Below are 17,259 nucleotides of genomic sequence, written 5' to 3' on the forward strand. Positions count from 1 at the left end.
GAAGAAAGAAGGGAGGATCCATTGCATTGGTTGCTGAGCAAGAAAAGGAAAAGGAGATAAAGGTTGAAACTGTGGAATCTGTATCAAACTCAAGGGTCTGTGAAAGCAAAGGTAAAGGGCTAGTAGCTGAAAATGAAGAACAGTTGAGCCAAGATGACATGGATGACATAGATGAGCATCTTGCCTTTCTATCCAGGAGATTTGCCAAGCTCAAATTCAAGAAGAATTTTGGAGCAGCTAAGCCAAACAGAAATATGGTTGATAAGTCTAAATTCAAGTGTCTCAAGTGTGGCTTGGCAGGTCATTTTTCTAGTGAGTGCAGAAAGCCTGATTCTGGTAAAAAGAAGTTTGAGGTTGTTGACTAAAAACAGAAATACTTTGAGTTGCTCAAGCAAAAGTAAAGGTCTTTCATTATACAAGAAAATGACTAGGCTGCAGATGGATTGGAAGAGGATGAAGATACAAGCTATGTCAATCTAGCACTTATGGCCAAATCAGATGAAACAGAAACCAGTTCATCAAGCAATCAGGTAATCACAACAAACCTAGCACATTTATCTAAAGCTGAGTGTAATGATGCCATAAATGACATGTCTACTGAACTATATCACCTACGCTTTCCACTTAAGTCTCTCACCAAAGAAAATAGTAAAATTAAGGAGAACAATATGTTTTTAAGTGAGAGGAATAATGTGCTAGAGACTCAATTCATTGAGTTTAAAAAATTGAAATTAGAATGCAAGGTTGCTAAGGATGAACTAACAGAATCCTTAAAGAAAGAGGAGATTTTAAGAAAGCAACTTGAACGAGAACATAAAGTGATTAAGGCATGGAATCATCTAGAGGCGTCCATGCTCAAATCACTAAAGTTAAGGTATAGAATCTTTCTATGATGCAGCCTGGAAAAATAACAAGGAGAAGCTTGATGCCAATTTGATTGAAGGATTGTTAACTAATGTGGACTCGATGGATGACGAAAATTATCCATCGAATAATTAAAAGGATTATCCGTCGAGAGACAATGAGCCACATCCGTCGAGTATAAGAAAACCTGTTAGCAAAGCTAAACTAGCTAAGTTAAATGATAAGTATGGATCAGTTTCTAAGAACTTTGTTCCAGGAGAAACAAGTCAAGTGAATAAGAACAAAAGAGTGAATGTAGGTCATCTGTCTATCAAGCAATTGAATGACAGATTGGAGAAAATTGAAGTGAAAGCAGAATCAAAAAGGAAAAATAATAGAAATGGGAAAATAGGAATTAACAAACATAACAACTACACACCTGATAAATATTCACCAAGAAAAATCTATGTTAAGTGTGGTAGTGTCAATCATTTGTCTGTTAATTGCAAACTTGCTATGCCTGCTCCTATGTCTGCACCACCTTCATTTCCCAACATGCCTGCAATTCCTGTTAATGTTTTTCCTGCACTGAATCTAAATGCTCAATTTGCTAATATGCCATTTGCACCTAATCCTTATTATGCTGCATTTAGTATGCCTCAAATGCCATTTAACATGCCTTACTGGAATAACATGTTTGCACATAACATGCCTTTTCATGTTAATCCAAATGTGCATAACAATTCTGCTTCTGTGAATGGTTTTAAAGGTCCAACTCAAATGACAAAGGATGAATCTGAAATACCCAAGTCAAATGAGGTCAAACCTAAGAAACCAAAGAAAAAGGCTAACAAGGCAGGACCCAAGGAAACTTGGGTACCAAAATCAACTTGATTTGATTTTGATGTGTGCAGCGAAATAGAAAGAATCTTTGGTATCTGGATAGTTGTTGCTGAAGGCACATGAATGAAGATTCTACCCTGCTCACTGAGTTCAAGGAAAGAGCTGACCCAAGTATTCCTTTTGGAGATGACAACAAGGGTTATACTGTGGGATATACTTGATTTCAAAAGATAATGTCATCATTGAGGAAGTTGTCCTAGTGGATGGTCTCAAGCACAATCTGTTGAGTATCAGTTAGCTTTGTGATAAGGGCAACTCAGTTTCTTTTAATTCAGAAGCCTGTGTTGTGACTAACAAGAAAAGCAATAAAGTGGTTCTCATTGGAGTGAGGAAAGGCAATGTGTATATAGCTGACTTCAACTCAACTAATGCAGAATATGTAACTTGTCTTCTCAGTAAAGCAAGTCAAGATGAAAGTTGGCTATGGCACAAGAAGCTGTCTCATCTAAACTTCAAGACCATGAATGAGCTAGTCAAAAAGAATTGGTTAGAGGTATTTCTCAAGTGGAGTTTTCAAAGGATGGTTTATGTTATGCCTGTTATAAAGGAAAGCAGATTAAAGCATCATTCAAAAAGAAACTTGAATCAAAAATTGAAGAACCTTTGCAACTATTGAACATGGAATTTTTTGGACCAGTCAATGTGTTGTCTATCTCATGGAAAAGATATTGCCTAGTAATTGTAGATGATTTCTCTAAGTTCTATTGGACATATTTTCTAAAATCTAAAGATGAAGCTAGTGAAATCATCATCAATCATATAAGGCAAGTCAACAATCATCCTGATTTCAAAGTAGGAAGAATCAGGAGTGACAATGGAACTGAGTTCAAGAATTCTATGATGAGATTACTTTGTGAAGAGAATGGGATTTTGCATGAGTTTTCTGCAGCTAGAACTCCACAGCAAAATGGAGTGGTGGAAATGAAAAACAGATCTCTTATTGAAGCTGCAAGAACAATGCTAAAATAATCAAAGTTACCAACATATTTTTGGGCTGAAGCTGTGAATACTGCATGCTACATTCAAAATATTTCTTTGGTTAATCAAGTAAAATGCATGACACCCTACCAATTGTTCAAGAATAGGAAGCCAACTCTAAATTTTCTTCATGTCCTTGGATGCAAATGCTACATTCTAAGGAATCAAACTGAACAGCATAGAAAGTTTGATGCTAAAGCAGATGAAGGAATTTTTGTTGGATATGCTGTTGGAAAAGCATATAGAGTCTAAAATCTTAGAACAAACATTGTTATGGAATCTGTACATGTTGTGTTTAATGATAAGAAGATTGAAGGACTAAAAGATGCTTGCAATGCCTGTTAATGTTTTTCCTGCACAGAATCTAAATGCTCAATTTGCTAATATGCCATTTGCACCTAATCCTTATTATGCTGCATTTAGTATGCCTCAAATGCCATTTAGAATGCCTTACTGGAATAACATGTTTCCACATAATATGCCTTTTCATGTTAATCAAAATATGCATGACAATTCTGCTTCTGTGAATGGTTTCAAAGGTCCAACTCAAATGACAAAGGATGGATCTGAAATACCCAAGTCAAATGAGGTCAAACCTAAGAAACCAAAGAAAAAGGCTAACAAGGCGGGATATAAGGAAACTTGGGTACAAAAATCAACTTGATTTGATTTTGATATGTGCAGGGAAACAGAAAGAATATTTGGTATCTGGATAGTGGTTGCTCAAGGCACATGACTGGAGATTCTACCCAGTTCGCTGAGTTCAAGGAAAGAGCTGGCCCAAGTATCACCTTTGGAGATGACAACAATGGTTATACTGTGGGATATGGCTTGATTTCAAAAGATAATGTCATCATTGAAGAGGTTTCCCTAGTGGATGGACTCAAGCACAATCTGTTGAGTATCAGCCAGCTTTGTGATAGGGGCAACTCAATTACTTTTGATGCAGAAGCCTGTGTTGTGACTAACAAGAAAAGCAACAAATTGGTTCTCACTGGAGTGAGAAAAGGCAATGTGTATCTAGCTGACTTCAACTCAACAAATGCAGAATCTGTAACTTGTCTTCTCAGTAAAGCAAGTCAAGATGAAAGTCGGCTATGACACAAGAAGCTGTCCCATCTACACTTCAAGACCATGAATGAGCTAGTCAAGAAAGAATCGGTTAGAGGGATTCTTCAAGTGTAGTTTTGAAAGGATGGTTTGTGTGATGCCTGCCAAAAAGGAAAGCAGATTAAAGCATCATTCAAAAAGAAGCTTGATTCAATAATTGAAGAACCTTTGCACATGGATTTGTTTGGACCAGTCAATGTATTTTCCATCTCAAGGAAAATATATTGCCTAGTAATTGTAGATGATTTCTCAAAGTTCTCTTGGACATATTTTCTAAAATCCTAAGATGAAGCTAGTGAAATCATCATCAATCATATAAGGCAAGTCAACAATCATCCCGACTTCAAAGTAAGAAGAATCAGGAGTGACAATGGAACTGAGTTCAAGAATTCTGTGATGAGATTATTTTGTAAAGAGAATGGAATTATGCATGAGTTTTCTGTAACTAGAACTCCACAATAAAATGGAGTGGTGGAAAGGAAAAACATATCTCTTATTGAAGCTGCAAGGACAATGCTGGAAGAATCAAAGTTACCACCATATTTTTGGGCTGAAACTGTGAATACTGCATGCTACACTCAGAATATTTCTTTGATCAATCAAGCAAAATGCATGACTCCCTACCAAATGTTCAAGAATATGAAGCCAACTCTAAATTATCTTCATGTCTTTGGATGCAAATGCTACATATTAAGGAATCAAACTAAACATCATGGAAAATTTGATGACAAAGCAGATGAATGAATTTTTGTTGGAAATGCTGTTGGGAAAGCATATAGAGTCTACAATCTTAGAACAAATATTGTTATGGAATCTGTACATGTTGTGTTTGATGATAAGGAGATTGAAGGACTAAAAGATGAAGGTTTCCATGATAGCCTCAAATTTGACAATGTTGAGATTATTTGTGATGACAGTGATGATGATAGTGGTCAAGAAATAGTGGCTAAGGATAATGCAGAAAAATCATCTCTAATGATGCACAAAATTCAGAATCAGTCGAGTTACAAAATGCATCATCCATCAGAAGACAATTAGCTTCATCCGTCGAGATACAAAGTACATCATCTGTCAGAACAATTAGGGAAGCTGAGAGTCAAAGTAGATGACTTACAGAAAGAACCCCTTCTTTAAATCAAAGATCCACAAACTCAGGGGGAGTTTCTTCTAATCAAAACTCAGTCACACATCATGACAATAATGAGGCCTCTTCATCTAGAGCTAATCTACCTCAACAGAGAAAATGGACTAGAGATCACCCATTTGAGCTAATTATTGGTGATGTATCTTCTAGAGTTCAAACAAGAAAAGCAACTCAAGAAGATTGTTTATATAGCAGCTTTCTATCTCAGGAAGAGCCTAAAAAGGTAGAAGAAACTCTGTTGGATCCTGATTGAGTTTTAGATATACAAGAGGAGCTAAACCAATTTGAGAGGAACAAGGTATGGAAGCCGGTACCCAAGCCTAAAGGAAAGAATCCAATTGACACCAAGTGGGTATTCAGAAACAAGATGGATGAAAATGGCATAGTTGTCAGGAACAAAGCTAAATTGGTTGCTAAGGGCTACTATCAACAAGAAGGAATATATTTTGATGAGACTTTTTCTCCAGTTGCAAGACTTGAAGCCATCAAAATTTCTTAGTCTATGCAGCCCATTCCAATTTCAAAGTCTATCAAATGGATGTCAAAAGTGCCTTTCTGAGTGGAGATTTGGAGGAGGAAGCATATGTAAGTCAGCCTCCTGGTTTTGAAGATCCAAATTTTCCAGAATATGTCTACTATTTATTGAAAGCACTTTATGGATTGAAGCAAGCACCTAGAGCCTGGTATGATACTTTGTCAAAGTTTCTCTTAGAAAATCATTTCACAAGAGGTACTATTGACAAAACTTTATTCTTTAGAAGTGTTAATGGCTCTAGCATACTTGTTCAGATTTATGTAGATGATATTATATTTGGCTCTACAGATGAAAAACTTTGCAAAAATTTTACCAAATTGATGCAAAGTAAGTATGAAATGAGCATGATGGGAGAACTAACTTACTTTCTTGATTTAGAAGTTAAGCAAGTTAGTGATGGAATATTCATTAGTCAAACCAAATATATTTATGATCTTTTAAAGAATTTTGATCTAATGGATTGCACATCTGCAAAAACTCTCATGGCCACTGCAACTAAACTTGAATTAAACACTACTGAAAAGTCTGTGGATAATTCAAGCTATAGAGGCATGGTTGGCTCACTTTTATACTTAACAGCTAGTAAACCAGATATAATATTTGCTACATGTCTTTGTGCTAGATTTCAAGCTGATCCTAGAGAATCTCATTTAGTAGCTATTAAGAGAATTTTTAGATATCTCAAAGGGACACCAAAACTTGGCATTTGGTATCCTAGAGATTCTGGTTTTGATCTAACTGGTTATTCAGATGCAGATTATGCAGGTTGTGTAATTGATAGAAAAAGTACAACAGGAACCTGTCAATTTCTAGGAGACAAGCTAGTATTATGGTTCAGTAAAAAGCAAAATTCAGTTTCTACCTCTACAGCTGAAGTTGAATATATTATTGCTGGTAGTTGTTGTGCACAGATTTTATGGATGAAAAATCAACTGTTGGAATATGGTCTACATGTGAATAAAATTCCTATTTTTTGTGATAACACAAGTGCAATTGCCATCACTGAAAATCAATTACATCATTCAAGAACAAAGCACATATATCAAGTACCACTTCATTAGGGAACATGTGATGAATGGTATTATGGAACTTTATTTTGTTCCATGTGAGAAGCAACTTGCAGATATCTTTACCAAGCCACTTGATGAATCCACCTTCTCTAGGTTGGTAAGTGAGTTAGGTATGCTTCATTATCCATCGAGTTTGATAATCTGTCGAAATAAAATAACATGGTAAAAATCAATTATTTTTCTGGATTATTTTAAAACCCGACGGATAATTGCCTTATTCTCATCCGTCGAGTTGTCTACATCTTAGCCGTTAAAATTCTGAACATTATCCATTGGATTTACTTACACTCTGTAAGTATATCACGACGGATAATTGACAGAATTTTGACAGTTTATTTTACTTTTAAACGGCTATTTTGGGAAATTCTTATTGGGTCTTTAATTTTTACCTTTAATTTTTATCTGAGAATACATAAAAGCCTTACTTCAAGTTTATTTTAGCTTTTATCTTTCTCTATTACAATTAACTGCTTTCTTCTCTCTCAAAGCAAAATCCCTTTCTTTTTGCAAATTTGCTTGCTTTAACAATGGCACAAGTAGTCAAGATCATGTCTCATTCATGATTCAGTTATGAGAAGAACAATTTCGTATCTCTTGTGAACAAAGATTCCTGCCTCTGAGGATTATCACAAAATGATGGATTTTGTGAAGGGATGCAAACTTAGCTATGCCATGCTGGAATCACCCACAATCTACTGTGAAGTTATGGAGGAGATGTGGACTACTGCAATATATCATGCATCTGACAAAACCATAACTCTCTCCATTAAAGGTAAGGAATTCTGCATTAACAGTGATACTATCCAAGCATGCTTTAAAATTCCTGAATATACTACTAAACCACACACAGATGCTGATTTAGTTAACTTGCTTAATTCTATTGGCTATGCTATTTCTACTTCTAACTTGAGTGAAATTAGAAGGCTAGGTCGTAGGAAATAGTGGAGTTTTCTCTGTGATGTAGTTACAAAGGTGTTTTCTGGTAAGATAAGTAACTTTGATTCTATCAATACTGCCATGCTTAACATGCTCTACATGCTAGTTACTGATAATCACTATAATTTTAGTGATGCTGTCATGTTTGAGTTAGGCTATAAGTTAGGGGAGATTAAGAAAAGACCTAGAAGTGTCTATTATGCTAGATTCTATATGATTATTGCTAATAATCTTTGTGGGAATCTTGAGATTGAGAACCTAACCAATAAACTGGATTGTTGGTTTCAAGAAAGAAGAATTATTGCAGATTTAAATATATCCAATCACCACAAGGATGTGCCTCTTGTTTATCTGCCTGTCATGGAGGGTCCTCAGGTAAGTGAGGTAAATTCTTCTATCTCTACTCATCCTACCTCTCAAATTTCTTTCCCATTGACTGTGGCTATGACATCTGTGTCAATGACCCAACATATGTCTACCCAAGCCACAAAATCCAAAGTTTCAAAATCAAAATCAAAGAAACCACACTCTGGTGTCTCTCAAAAGATGCCAGTTTCAAAATCTACCAAAACCAAAGAGGGGAGTGTGAAGGGTGGTAAGGTTGGTGAGGGACAGGGTGAATATAAAAGAAACCCTAAGAATAAGGATGGAGAGGTGAGTGTACCCAAACCTAGCCATAACACAGTTTCCCAACAAACTGTGGTGCTTAATAAGGAAATTAGCACATCTCTGGTTTCATCATCCTAAAAGGATGCTACTATTGAAACAAGCTCCCAACCAGGAGCATAGGCCAAAAGGGTAAGGGACATAGATTCACCCCAAATTTATACAAGAAAGAAGAAAGCTAGAAAACTCAGGGATACACAGGGATCACACACAGTGCAAACTGCAGCTAAAGACTCAGTCACTGCACCTTCTCAAAGTCAGTTTGATGTGGCTCCAATAAATGTGGAGTCATTTCCAAAATCTTTAATAATTGAAGCACCAATCACACAAAACTCTCCCACCAATTTTCTGGATGTGGATATGATACACACATTAATCCCTAATTCTCCTTCTTTAACTTTGTTGGAGAAGCCAAAATTTAGTGCAGGTGAGCATCATCTTCTCGATGATTTGTTGGCTCACTTGCCAATTCTTTCAGGAACCGTTGAGACTTCTGTGCCTAAACTATCATCAATCTGCACAGAGTCCACAATAGTTTCAACTCCAAACTCTATCATTTCCTCTATTTCGGTGGATATTGTTCATCCGTCGGCCAATGATATTATCCCGAAGGATGTGCCTAACAGCAGTCATCCGTCGGCTATCCTAACTACTACCCCGATGGATGTTTCTCATCTGTCGGTACTCACTACACAAGCTAATTTTTCAACAATTGTTACAAGTGTAGATGAGTTAGTATTGTACAATCACTCTAAGGTTTGAGGGAAGGGAGTGAACAGAGTGAGAGGCTGAGTTGCTCTTAAGAAAAAGGAGAGGAAATGAGAGAAAATATGCAGGCTATTTCTTCCAGCCTGACAAAAGTGAGTGAGGGGAGTTCCACCTTAGTAGGTGAAGGTGAGGGTGGTGAGCCAAGGGGAGCCCTTGATTCAAAAAGAGAGAGAAAATGAGAGAAAGGCATGTACAGGAGAGATAATGATGGAATCCATTACTAATGAGTCAATGAATGTCAGTGATGCAGAAAAAGAGAAACTATTTCAGCAAGAATATCAAGCTGTAATTGATTCCATCTCTTTGGATGGTGAGACATTTACTCATCCTATTACAACATATCAAATTTTGGCTGGAAAGGGCAATGAGGAGGCTGAGAAGCTACTAAACTTGGTGTATACTACATCTTCAATGTAGAGGGCTAAAAATGCCATCACAGCCATGCCAGCCCCAGCTAGTGATGATGTTGACTATGGAACTGGTGGTTCTGAAGATCTTTTTGGGGATGAAGATGGTGATGAAGAAGAGTTTATGGATATAGGGGGAGAAGCAGGCCCTAGCTCCAGTTCAAATACTCCATCTTGGGTGTTTTCCAAGGAATGTGATGAGCAGCACTTCAAGTCTACCTTCTTCTACATCATTCAACAAACACGGACAGCTCTTCAAGCCACCACCAATTCGAACACCAAGAAACTTCTACAAGCACATCTCAACTCTCTCCAACTGTACAAAATCCAGTCTCTTCAATATAATCAGGATGTCACTACCATTAAAACTGAAATAGATCAAGTCAAGCAGGCTGTTTCTGACATATTGGATTCCAAGTTTCCAAACACAACCATGCTTGACATACAGAGACAACTCAGGAAAAATATTGATCTAACCATGAAGGTAGACTCCCTGGATACAAGACTAAAAGCACTAGAAGCTTCTCTCACTGTAATTCATTTACATCAAGCCCAACAAACTCAGTTGCTTCAAAAGTTAGTGGTTGCACAAACTTTTACCTCCACTCAACTTGATGCTAACAAAAAGGGGGATAATAATTCACTTATCCCAGTTAGTCAAGGAGAGCCAATCAGTGAGGGGGATAATGTGCTAAACATACAGGTTAGTCAAGTACTTGTTCTAGAAATTGCTTATCCTAAGCTACCAGTTTTGGACAACATTGATCTGATCCAGATAGCAGCTGCTAAGTTGGATTCAAAGACTAATTTCAAGAAGCTTGATGTTGCAGCAGTTGAGAAGGAATTGGATGACAAATGGAGAAAGATTGATGAAGAAATCATAAAGAAATTTGGTCCAATTGAGAAACCAAACAAGACCTTTCATCACTTCTCTCAAGTCAAGCAAATTTCTGTGAATGACACGAGTCTAGATAATCTGGAAAAGGGCCAACCTTCATGCATAAAGTTTCCAAAATCCAACTTGGTTTTGAAGCCCAAAAGGAATTATCCAAAGTCATCTGACAAAAATCCTTTGGATCTTATGTTTGAGACTCCAAGTCCAGATGGAAAGAAGCTGTTGGCAAGGTCCATTGCATTCTTCAAAGGTCCAACTGACTCAGTGCTAAAAAGAAGAATAACTAAGATCTATAGGAATGGGAAGGAAATCTGTGTGGTGGCTGGACACCCTCAGTTTGCAGAAGCTAAGAAGGAAGAAAAAGGGAGAATCAAGCAAGAAAAGAAGCAGGCTACTTTAGATGCTAAGAAACTGAAATAGAAGAAAAAGCAAGCTGCTATTGTAGCCAAACTTCAAGCTGTGAAAACTGCAACTGACATTTCTGAGAAACAACCTGTGGTATCTGAAACTCAGGATTAGAAAATGCTCAAGGAACCTCAATAGACAAGAAACCAAGATATACACAAAGAATCAAGAGAAAATTGGACTCAGTGATGAGGAAATGGAAGATTACATTCCCAAATAGTCTACAACTTCAACTCAAACATCCAAGCCCTCAGAAGTGCAGTATGAATTTAAGATAGATCCTACAAAGAACTTTCGTGGTGAGCCTATAGTTCCCAAGGATGAGCCTATAGTGTAATAACCCCAATTTTTGGAATTTTTGAAACAATGATGAATAGTAACTGTTAGATATATTTGATAATGTCATGGCTAATATGTTTTATGTTTAACTTTCAGATCTTACTTGAACAGGATAAATCAATACTTAACTGTTGATCAGTACTTATACTGGAAGTCAGGACTTAAGGATATCAATACATATATTATCAGGAGATAATCGTCAGCAGATAGATATCAGAACTTAAGTGCTGAAGGACAATCAGATAAGGACAGTAGCTGATTAAAGGAAAAAAGATCAAGATAAACATAAGAAGAGATATGCATGAAGAAGGAATTCTGTAAAGAATGGAATACTTGGAAGAAAAGATATCTGATTGATATATTTTAGGAAGCAGAATTATATTCCATATCAATTAGCGATTATCTTGTAACTGTGTAGTATATAAACACAGATATAGGGTTTACACTATAAGTGTTATCATTATTAGAGAAGATTATTCATTGTAACCCTAGCAGCTCTCGTGATATTTGTTCATCACTGAGAGGTAACAGTTCCATACTGTAACAGAGTTTATTGTTTCAATAAAGTTTGTTTTCTGTTACTTAAGTTCTTAAAGTTCGATTTGAGTGTACTATACACTGTATTCACCCCCTCTACAGTGTGTGTGTGACCTAACAATTGGTATCAGAGCCTATCTGTTAACATACATATAGTTAAAGATCCAAACACAATCATGTCGGACACAGAAACTCTAACTAAGCCTACCAAAACTGAGGAACCACCAAAGACACAAATTCAGATTCGGTATGAGACCATCAGAGTTCCCATACTGAGACCATCTGAATATCCCATATGGAAGGTAAGGATGACCATGTTCCTGGAAGCAACAGATCCAGAATACCTTGATAGAATCAAGGAAGGCCCTCACAAACCAACCAAACTCGCTGTTGCAGTTGCAGGTGAAGCAGCAAAGACCGTACCAAAGGAGAAGAGTGATTATACTGCTGAAGACATAGCATCAATTGCTAAGGATGCTAAGGTACGACACTTACTGCATAGTGCCATTGATAATGTAATGTCAAACAGGGTAATCAAATGCAAGACTGCTAAGGAGATATGGGATGCTCTGGAAATAAGGTGTCAGGGAACTGACACAATTAAGAAGAACAGGAAGACAATACTCACTCAAGAGTATGAACACTTTGACTCAAAGACTAATGAGTCACTGAATGATTTATATGATAGATTTGTCAAACTTTTGAATGATTTGTCATTGGTTGATAAAGAGTATGATCTTGAAGATTCAAACCTTAAGTTCCTGTTAGCTCTTCCTGAATGCTGGGATTTCAAGGCAACGACAATAAGAGACAACTACAATCTTGATGAAACAACTCTTGACGAAATCTATGGAATGCTCAAGACTCATGAGCTGGAGATGGAACAAAGAAGCAAGAGGAAAGGAGGAAAGTCAAGGACAGTTGCTCTTAAGGCTGAAGAAGAATTCCCCAAAGCAGCTTCCTCAAAGAAAGACAAGGGTAAAGCTCTTTTCATAAAGTCTGATACTGAGTCATCAAGTTCTGAGAGTGATGATGACTCAGATTCTGAAAGCTTGCCTGAGACTGATGCTGATGAGGAGATGATGAAGCTGTGTGCTCTTATGGTGAAAGGAATCACAAAGATTGCATACAGGAAGTTCAGGAAGGGAAAGAAGTTTTCCAGGAAAGGCATAAGTTCTGATAAAAAGAATTTCAGAAGATCTGAAGGCAGAGGAGGAAAGTCTGACAGAGGAGATTACACCAATGTTAAATGCTATAACTGTGGTGAGAAAGACCACATATCTCCTGACTGCAAGAAGGTAAAGGGTGACAAAGGCAAGGCTCTTGTCACAAAGCAGAAAAGCTGGACAGACACCTCAGACTCTGAAAGTGAGGAAAACTATGCATTGATGGCAAATGCTGATAAAGAAAGTGCTGAGAGCAGTTCTGAAGCTGCTGAAACAAAGGTACCTCAGACTACTTATGCTTTTCATACTGATGATATTAATGAGTTGAGAAGATATCATAAAACCATGTTTGTTAGCTATAGAGATCAAACTTTAACATGTGAAAGATTAACTTCTGAAAATCTTGCATTTAAGAAAAGAAATAATTTCTTAGAAAAAGAGTTAGTCATGTTCCATCAAACTCAGAAGGATAGAGATGATGCTTTTTATGTTAGGAATGAAGTGCTAAAATTAAATGAATCTCTAAAAACTGAGTTAGAAAAGGAAAGAGAGATTATCAGGACTTGGACTAACTCTGGCAAAACAACTCAAAATTTGCTAAGTAGTGGAAACTGGAAAGAGGGCTTAGGTTATGGAGAAGATAAGAAAGATAAAGGAACTGAAGAAATTAAGTCTGTTGATAAGCAAAAGCCAAAGTTAAAACCTGTTAAGTTTGTAACTGTAAAGTCTGAAAATGAAAAATCAGAAGTTACAAAGGAATCAACTTCTGACAAACTAAAACAAGAAAAGACAGCTGAAGTGAACATAGGCTTAATGACAAAGAAGCAGCTTAAGCATAAGCTGAAAGATGTCAAGAATGCAAACAAGGTAAAATCACCTAGGAAAAATAGGAATGGAAAGGAAGGTGTGCATAAAAGCAATGATTATAAACCTGTTCCTGATGCTCCTAGGAAAACATGTCATAACTGTGGAAGTTCTAACCATCTGGCTTCTTTTTGCAGGAAGAATAAGAATATTAACTCCTTACCTTCAAAATCAGGAGTTAAGAGTCAGTCTGTTAGATACAAACCACAAAATCCTTGTTTTCATTGTGGTAGTTTATGGCATTCCATTTATACTTGTAAGGAATATCATAGTTTGTACTATGATTATTATCAAATAAAACCTTCTTTGAAGAAAGTTTCCATTGTTCCTTCTAGTGTAAATTCTGATTCAAAGTCTGATAGTGTAAGTTCTGATAAGAAAAATGTTAACATAAACTCTGATGCTAAATCCGATGCAAATGTTAACAAACTTAATAAGGCCAAAGGATCCAAGCAAGTCTGGGTCCTTAAAATCAATAATTAGTGGTCTTTGTGATTGCAGGGCAACAGGAAAAATATTCTAGTTCTGGACAGTGGATGTTCAGGACATATGACTGGAAATAAGGCCCTGCTATCAGACTTTGTGGAGAAAGCTGGCCCAAGTGTTTCTTATGGAGATGGCAACATTGGAAAAACATTGGGATATGGCAATATCAATCTTGGAAATGTCATAATTAAACAAGTAGCTCTAGTCTCAGGACTTAAACACAACCTACTGAGTATAAGTCAAATCTGTGACAGAGGTTATCATGTTGATTTCTTTGAAGAACACTGTGAAATTGTGAATAAATCTAAAGGCAAAGTTGTTCTAGAAAGGATACAGGCGTGGTAACATTTATGAAGCTAAGCTTTCAACAAGTACTGATGGTTCTGCAATCTGTCTAATGAGTAGAGCATCAATTGAAGAAAGCTGGAATTGGCATAAGAAACTCTCTCATTTAAATTTCAACAATATAAATGAACTGGTCAAGAAAGATCTTGTGAGAGGATTGCCAAACACAATATTTGCTCCTGATGGTCTTTGTGATTCATGTCAGAAAGCCAAACAAAGAAAATCTTCATTCAAGAGCAAGACTGAATCATCAATTCTTGAGCCTTATCATCTACTACATGTTGATCTATTTGGTCCAGTAAATGTCATGTCTATTGCAAAGAAGAAGTATGCGTTGGTCATAGTGGATGAGTTCACCAGATATACATGGGTGTATTACTTGCATACAAAAAAGTGAAACTGCATTAACCTTGATTGATCATATCAAACATCTGGATAAAATGGTCAAAGACTCTGTGAAAGTTTTAAGGAGTGATAATGGCACTGAGTTCAAGAATTTGATAATGGAAGAGTTCTGCAAAAGCCATGGAATAAAGCAGGAATTTTCTGCTCCTGGAACTCCACAGCAAAATGGAGTTGTTGAAAGGAAGAATAGAACTCTCATTGAAGCTGCACGTACAATGCTTGAAGAAGCAAAGCTTCCAACCTATTTCTGGGCTGAAGCTATGCAGACTGCTAGTTTTACTCAAAATGCAACACTCATTAACAAGCATGGAAAAACACCATATGAGATGGTGAAGAAAAAGAAGCCAAATCTGAAATATTTTCATGTATTTGGATGCAAGTGTTTTGTTCTCAAGACTCATCCTGAACAGCTATCAAAGTTTGATCTAAAAGCTGATGAAGGAATCTTTGTTTGATATCCACTTTCCACAAAAGCCTTCAGAGTCTATAATTTGAGAACAAAAGTGGTCATGAAATCTATCAATGTCTCTTTTGATGACAAAAAGATTACTGGTCTTGAAGATTTCATTGACCATGATCAGCTGAGATTTGAAAATGAAGACTCAAATTCTGATACTGAAAATCCTGACAGTCTAAATCCTGATACTGTAAACTCTGATGGATTAAACTCTGATGTTATTGAAACTATGGTAACTACGTCAAAGGAAGATGCACCTATGCAGGGGGAGCATACTCAAGATATTACCACAGCTTAAGAAACATCAGAACATACATCTGGCTCTTCAAGTTCTGATTCGTCAAGTTCTGATAAGCCAAGTTCTGATAGTGCTGAAAATCTAAATATTGAAGAATCCAACACAGAGAGCACAGTTTCAGGGGGAGCATCAGAAAATGAAAATAACATGGATCTTGGGGGAGCATCCAGTTCTAGAGAAAACCTTCCATCTGCAAGGAAGTGGACAAAATCACATACACCTGATTTGATAATTGGAAATCCTGATGCAGGTGTCAGAACTAGAACAGGTACTTCAAATGAATGTCTTTACAATTCTTTTCTCTCTCAGACTGAGCCAAAGAAAGTGGAAGAAGCTCTTCAAGATGCTGATTGGGTGCAAGCAATGCAGGAAGAGTGTACTATACACTGTATTCACCCCCTCTACAGTGTGTGGAAGAAGCTCTTCAAGATGCTGATTGAGATCGTATTGGTATTCCATAAAGTAAATGAGTGTATGTAAAGGTCGTCAGAATTCGAATCCGGACACTTTGATTTTTTCCCGAAAATCCACCAGATATCGAAAGAATTGAGTATAAGGTAACATGATTAAAAGGATTTAAATTCAAGGATTATAAGAGAGGATCATAAAAGCTCTCGGCTTTCTTCTTCTTCAAAATTTCACTTTCTTCATCAAAGCTCTCGGCTTTCTTCTTCTTCAAAGAAAGAAAAAGTCAAAATCCTAGATCCAAGCTTTGTTAATTAGCAAGGTAATTATCTAAGGTTCCTTGTGTATAGATATAAATATCCTATAAGTTTAAACTTCATTTTCCTTCACAATCTCTTCCTAAAAATCATGGAAGAAGAGGGTGAATAGTGTTTTTCAAGAACTTAAAATTTTGTTCTTAAGTTTTTGTTTAGATTAAGCTTTGGTAAGGACATTCAAGGGTGATTCCAAGCTCCTTAGTTACTTTTACTCACCAAGGAAGGTATAACCTCATACCCTAGACCTACTTTTGTATATTTAGAGTTTTGTGTTTTGTATGGTTCATAAGATGCTTGGTTATTGTGTATTTAGAGATGGGTTGGTGTTATGATGTGTTTGGAGTTATAAATCTTGATAATTAGTTAAAGAACTTAAGTAAGCTTTTAGTTCATGATTGGGAAGTAGTATAAGTTGATAATATTGAGTTGTTGGGGCTGTTATGGTGAAGTATGAATGGATTTTGGTTGCGATGTTGATTGTGGGTTGATTGTGGGTTGATTTGGAGTGGTATAAATTTGGGTAATCGCGTAAACATAGCCGTCGTAATGCCCGATTTACCGTAGACTGTTTTTGTTCTTAACATCAGAACCCTTGAACTCACTATAGGTTTTGACCATTGCCATAATTAGATAGTTCATGTTTCAAGCTTCGTTTTGATATGTGGTTCATTTGAATCCGATGTACGGTTTAGGAGAAACGACCGTTTTAAGTAACGACGTTTCGCGACCGAACCATTTCCCCTCGCCTTACTTTGAAACCTTGGTTAAGGCCCTTAAATGACTAATTGGAGTATGAAACATTTATGTAAAGTGGATTAGGCAGTTGGTAAGGTGCTCGCGAAAGTATCGCCTTAAAACTCTTAATGGTTAATTTATTAAAAATAGTGGAGCCGAGGGTACACGAGCGACTTAAGTGAATCGTTAAGCGCTAAAGCAAACGTTAGGGTTCAATTGGTTAAAGTCTAGTTTCTTAAGCGACC

This window comes from Apium graveolens, chromosome 4, assembly GCF_009905375.1.
Source record: "Apium graveolens cultivar Ventura chromosome 4, ASM990537v1, whole genome shotgun sequence".
NCBI lineage: Eukaryota > Viridiplantae > Streptophyta > Magnoliopsida > Apiales > Apiaceae > Apium > Apium graveolens.